The following is a 7,222-nucleotide window of genomic DNA, read 5'->3' on the forward strand; positions in this document are numbered from 1 at the left end:
ATCATGCCCGGGGACTTGATTCTGTGTAGGGTAACGTTGTTTTGCCATCGGCAGTTAACCAACAGAAGTTGGGCACGTTATTCGTTATCCCTTGCTTAAAGAAAACGTATCGGATGGACTACAAAAACTTGCATGAAAAAGCTTCGGCAGAAGAAAATGTTCGAGTGGTACAACTTGAGTCTACGCACGAATTACAAGCATCCGTACCTAGACTCGGGGGCTACTCCCATCAGGAGCGCTGACGCGCACCCGATAAAAAATAGAAGACAGAAGAAATACAAGAATGATCAAGGAGAAGGACCTCGGAAGGAGACATGCTTTAGTCTCTACCCGAACTATGTTCGGCTAGACACTCGGGGGCTACTGACGTGGGCATAACCCTTCGGATAACCAATGTTGCTCTACCCTACACGGCCCAACTGGAGGCCCATGAAGGTACCCGATGGCAAGATGGGCCACTAGGACGGTGCAGCGGAAGGCTTCTTGAGGAACAAGGCACGAAAGGAGCCGAACAAGGAAAGTTTAGAAACAGATCTACTGTAAACCTAGTCGTACTCGATTAGGCCTTTCGAGACCTGGCCACCTATATAAAGGCCAGGGGAGGGGCTATCGAGGGGACACAATCAATCTTAGCAATACTAGCCAGCAGAAGCTTAGAACTAGGTTACCTAGCAACTAGCATCTCGACGAGATCACAGCCGAACTATTCGGCACCCCATTGTAACCTGTTTTCATCATAATCAAGAACAGACAGGCAGGACGTAAGGGTTTTACCTCATAGAGGGCCCCGAACCTGGGTAAATCGCTCTCCCCGCTTGTCTGTGTACCGATGTCTCGTGTCAGCCTGCAGGATTCCATCAACCCTAAGCCCCTATCGGAGGGCATTGCCGAGGAGCACCCTCGACACTTCTCTCCAACCAATAACCAATAGCAGGATTTGGAGATCCATAATGGCTCCCACATATTCAACGATGACTTAGTGATCGATTGAACCATTTACATACGATACCGATTCCTTTTGTCACGCAATATTTTACTTGTCCGAGGTTTGATCATCGGTATCTCTATACCTCGTTCAACCTCGTCTCCGACAAGTACTCTTTACTCGTACCGTGGTATGTCATCTCTTATGAACCATTCATATGCTTGCAAGCTAATTAGACGACATTCCACCGAGAGGGCCCAGAGTATATCTATCCGTCATCGGGATGGACAATATCCCACTCTTGATCCATATGCCTCAACTCATACTTTCCGAATACTTAATCCCACCTTTATAACCACCCATTTACGCAGTGGCGTTTGATGTAATCAAAGTACCCTTCCGGCATAAGTGATTTACATGATCTCATGGTCGAAGGACTAGGTAACTATGTATCAAAAGCTTATAGCAAATGAACTTAATTACGTGATCTTATGCTACGCTTAATTGGGTGTGTCCATTACATCATTCATCAATGACATAACCTTGTTATTAATAACATCCAATGTTCATGATCATCTATTAATCAACAAGCTAGTTATACAAGAGGCTTACTAGGGACTCCTTGTTATTTACATAACACACATGTATCAATGTTTCGGTTAATACAATTATAGCATGGTATGCAAACATTTATCATAAACATAAAGATATATAATAACCACTTTATTATTGCCTCATGGGCATATCTCCAACAGTCTCCCACTTGCACTAGTGTCAATAATCTAGATTACATTGTAAGGTACCTAACACCCATGGCATTCTGGTATTTGTCATGCTTTGCCCTAGGGAGAGCTTTAGTCAACGGATCTGCCACATTCAGATCAGTGTGTACTTTGCAAATCTTTACTTCTCCATCTTCGATGTACTCGCGAATCGAATGAAAACGCAGCTTGATATGCTTCAGCTTCTTGTGTGACCTTGGTTCTTGTGCATTGGCGATGGCACCCATGTTGTCACAATAGATGACTAGTGGGTCCAATGCACTAGGAACCACACCAATCTCAACAATGAACCTCTTCATCCATACCGCTTCCGATGAAGCCTCCGAAGCCGCTATGTATTCCGATTCCGTTGAAGACTTCGCCATCGTGCACTGCTTGGAGCTGCACTAGTTTACTGCAGCACCATTCAATATAAACACGTACCCAGACTGAGACTTAGAGTCATCAGGATCAGTGTTCCAACTTGCATCGGTGTAACTAGTTACAACGAGCTCTTGGTCACCGCCATAACAAAGAAACATATCCTTAGTCCTTTTCAAGTACTTCAGGATATTCTTGACCGCTTGATACGTCTCCAACGTATCTATAATTTCTGATGTTCCATGCTAGTTTTATGACAATACCTACATGTTTTGCTCACACTTTATAATGATTTTATGCATTTTCCGACACTAACCTATTAACAAGATGCCGAAGCGCCAGTTCCTGTTTTCTGCTGTTTTTGGTTTCAGAAATCCTACACAGGAAATATTCTCGGAATTGGACCCAACGAAGACAGAAGTCAATACTTTGAAGAGACGGACCCGGAGAGCCAGAGAGGGGCCAGAGGGGGGCCAAGGGGCTCCCACACCATAGGGGGGCGCGGGCCCAACCCTGGCCGCGCCACCAGGTGGGGAGGACACCCTGGTGCCCCTCCGAGGCTGCCCTTCCGCCTATATATTACCTCCGTCGCGAAAACCCTAAAAACATAAGCCACGAGACGAGAAAAGTTACGCAGCCGCCGCCATCGCGAAGCCAAGTTCGGGGGACAGAAGTCTCTGTTCCGGCACGCCGCCGGGACGGGGAATTGCCCCCGGAAGCCATCTCCATCGACACCACCGCCATCTTCATCGCCGTTGCTGTCTCCTATGATGAGGAGGGAGTAGTTCTCCCCCGAGGCTGAGGGCTCTACCGGTAGCTATGTGGTTCATCTCTCTCTCCCATGTACTTCAATACAATGATCTCATGAGCTGCCTTACATGATTGAGATCCATATGATGAGCTTTGTAATCTAGATGTCGTTATGCTATTCAAGTGGATTTTACTTATGTGATCTCCGGAGACTCCTTGTCCCACGTGTGTAAAGGTGACAGTGTGTGCACCGTGTGGGTCTCTTAGGCTATATTTCACAGAATACTTGTTCACTGGGTTATGATTTGAGTTGGATGTCTCTATGAAATTGTGGTGTGTTAGTACCTCCTATGAATGCTCACAGTGACAACGTGGGGTGTTTATTAGTACTTGGGAATACATCTTTAAGGTTTGCTTTTGCAGCCCTACACGGTGAATTAGTGTTTGTTATCCTGCCAGAGAGTAATTCAGAATAGCATAGTGAAGTGCTTATATTTATATTCAATTATGATTGCAATGTTGAGACTGTCCACTAGTGAAAGTATGATCCCTAGGCCTTGTTTCTAAGCATTGAAACACCGTTTCCAACAAGTTCTGCTACATGTTTGCTTGCTGCCATATTTATTTCAGATTGCAATTGCTACTTACAATCATCCATATTACTTGTATTTCACTATCTCTTCGCCGAACTAGTGCACCTATACATCTGACAAGTGTATTATGTGTGTTGGGGACACAAGAGACTTCTTGTATCTTAATTTAAGGATTGCTTGAGAGGAATATCTTTGACCTCTTCCTCCCTGAGTTCGATAAACCTTGGGTGATTCACTTAAGGGAAACTTGCTGTTGTTCTACAAACCTCTGCTCTTGGAGGCCCAACACTGTCTACAAGAATAGAAGCACACGTAGACATCAAGCTATTTTCTGGCGCCGTTGCCGGGGAGGTAAGGTAAAAGGTATTCACATCCTCCGACTACTAAGCTATTTCCTAGCACTGTTGCCGGTGTGTGAGTGCTCGAAGCTATTTCCTTTAGATCCTGCAATTGCATCTTTTTGTTTCTTGTTTTTATTTTTCACTAGTTAGGCATAATGGAAAACAACAGTGAGCTCTTTAATCTATTTCCTGAAATAAGACATGAATTATGTGATGCGAAAATTAAAAAACTTATGGAACCTTATTTGCATGCTAGTAGCAATGTTATTAGTATGAACGCAATTACTGCTAATGCTATGGAAAAGTCTAAGCTTGGGGAAGCTAGTTTATATAAAAATAATCTTTATTGCTCCTCAGCTTTGGAAGAAACATTTTGCCTTGATAATGCTTTGTCTCCAATATGTGGTGATTCGAATGATGCTTGTGATATTCCAAACCCACCTACTGAAAGTATTCCCTTCAAGATACCTATGAAAATTATTGAACTTGTTGTGGATAACCGCTATGAAGGGGATGGAACTGTTCATCCTGGAGATCATTTACTATTTCTACATGAATTATGCGGGTTACTCAAGTGTGCAGGTATTTCTATGGATGAAGTTAGGAAGAAATTATTCTCTATGTCGTTGTCTGGTAAAGCGGCGCATTGGTATAAACTGCTGAAGGATGGGCATTCTCTTGATTGGAAGGATATTGTGCCTCTATTTTATTCTAAATTCTATCCTCCAAGTGAAATCCACAAAGACCAAAACCTCATATATAATTTCTGATCTCATGATGGAGAGAGTATTGCCCAAGCATGGGGGAGATTGAAGTCTTTAATGCTCAAATGCCCCATTCATGAGCTTCCTGGTAATATCATCATTGATAATTTCTATGCAAACTTTCTTTTCAAGATAAAACCTTGCTGGATACTACTTGTTCTGGATCATTCACGCGCAATAAAGAAGAGTTTAAATGGGACATTCTTGATCGGATTCGGGAGAAGGCTGAAGATTGGGAGAACAACAAAGGTAAAGAATCAGGTATAAACTATGAATATGAATGCATTAAGTCTTTCATTGAAACTGTTGATTTTCAAGAGCTTAGTGCTAAATATGGTCTTGATCCTCAAATTATGATCGATTGCTATAGATCCTTTGCTTCTCATATTAATGTTCCTAAAGAAAATTGGTACATGTATCATGAACCTTTTGAAGACACTTGTATGGAAAATGAAATTGTTGTTAATGATTGCAATAAACATGCCCAAACTTCTGAAAATACTATTTCTTATAAGCATGTTAATTTTTGTGGAATGCATAGACCTTGTGGAATTAATCAAATCGAAGATGAATATTGTATCCATCATAGGAATGAAAAAACTAGAAAGTGGTTTAGGGCTCTAGATGATCTTGGTGAAAAAGTTTGTGCCCTCTATCCTTTTATTTGTGAACTTTGCCATAGAGTGGGTCATTTTAATTTTCAATGCTCCTCCAATGATAATTCGAACCCCATGAGTGCTGCAAATTTGTATTGTGATGATGAAATCCTTCCTAATCAGCATGATGAACTTACTTTATTTTTGGGGTGTGAAGAGTTATCAAGAAAACTTTCTTTGTTACATATGAGTGATCTTGATATTAATAGTGTCCTGCATGGGTGTCTTTCTTATTGCATTAATAATTTCCATACAAATACTTACATACAAAATATTTTAGAAGATGACACTTTGCCAAAATATGATAGGACTGCTGTATGTTTCGAACTTATTAATGAAAAGGAGGAATCCTCCCAAGTTTCTTCTATTGTTTCTGGAAATAAAGCAGGTTATGTGGAGAAGCCTCCCTTCAAGCCTCTTCCTCCTAAAGAAGGGAACGAGGAGAAGGAAAAGAAGAAGAAGGAAACGAAGAAGAGGAAGAAGAGGGGGAATAAGAAGAAAGAGGTAACTGCATATCCCCGCGTGTATGAGATAACGATAGGTAACCGCAAGTATGTTGCTCCTAATGATTATTATGATAATGAATCTGAGTACAATGATCTTCCTATGCCCTTTACCCATATTAGTGATCATGATTTGGAAGAGCACACTACCTTTGATATTGGAAATCTCTTTGTTACTGATTATGAAAGTAATGATGTTAGCACTATTCATGTTCCCTCAAATGTTGATATTGAAAGCTCTAAGCTTGGGGATGTTGTTCTTGAAGATCCTATATTTGAGACCTTTACTTTTAGTGAGAATGATGATATTATATATTCTGGTTTAGATAATCGTTATAGAGATGGATATGACACATGTTATAATTATCCTTATGAAACTTGTCATAGTTATGTTGGGATTGCCAAAAACCATTCCCTTAGTATGCAACTTGTTTACCGTGTTCAAATTCTTGATAATGATCCAGCTCCAATTACTATTAATGAGAAGAGTTTTTCTTATGCCAAAAATAATGATACTTTTATGTACATGAACCATGATAAGAATGTTTTAAGTGATGGATATATTGTGGATTTCATCAATGATGCTACTGAAAGTTATTATGAGAGAGGGAAACATGGTTATATGCATCTTAATAATATTAAGTTTCCCCTCTTTATGTTGAGAATCTTGAAGTTGCGCTTGTGTTGCCTTTCTATGCTTGTTGCATTATGCTTACATGACTTGTTTATTTACAAAATTTCTTTTCATAGGAAGTGGGTTAGGCTTAAATGTGTTTTGAATTTGCTTCTTGATGCTCTCTTTTACTACAACTCTTATTTCTTGCGCGAGCATCATTAAAAATCACTGAGCCCATCTTAATGGCTATAAAGAAAGCACTTCTTGGGAGATAACCCATGTTTTTATTTTGCTACTGTTTTGTTGAGTCTTGGAAGTTGTTACTACTGTAGCAACCTCTCCTTATCTTTATTTTATTGCATTGTTGTGCCAAGTAAAGTCTTTGATAGTAAGGTTGGTACTAGATTTGGATTACTGCGCAGAAACAGATTTCTTACTGTCACAAAATTGAGCAGCCCTATCTGTAGGTAACTCAGAAAAATCTGCCAATTTACGTGCGTGATCCTCAGATATGTACGCAACTTTCATTCAGTTTGAGCTTTTTCATCTGAGCCTGTTAAGTGCCACTAAAAAATTCATCTTGACGGACTGTTCTGTTTTGACAGATTCTGCCTTTTATTTCGCATTGCCTGTTTTGCTATGTTTGATGGATTTCTTTGTTCCATTAACTTTCAGTAGCTTTGTGCAATGTCCAGAAGTGTTAAGAATGATTATGTCACCTCTGAATATGTGAATTTTGATTATGCACTAACCCTCTAATGAGTTTGTTTTGAGTTTGGTGTGGAGGAAGTTTTCAAGGATCAAGAGAGGAGGATGATACAATATGATCAAGGAGAGTGAAAAGTCTAAGCTTGGGGATGCCCCCGTGGTTCATCCCTGCATATTTCAAGAAGACTCAAGCATCTAAGCTTGGGGATGCCCAAGGCATCCCC

Source organism: Lolium perenne, chromosome 2 (assembly GCF_019359855.2).
Source record: "Lolium perenne isolate Kyuss_39 chromosome 2, Kyuss_2.0, whole genome shotgun sequence".
Taxonomy (NCBI): domain Eukaryota; kingdom Viridiplantae; phylum Streptophyta; class Magnoliopsida; order Poales; family Poaceae; genus Lolium; species Lolium perenne.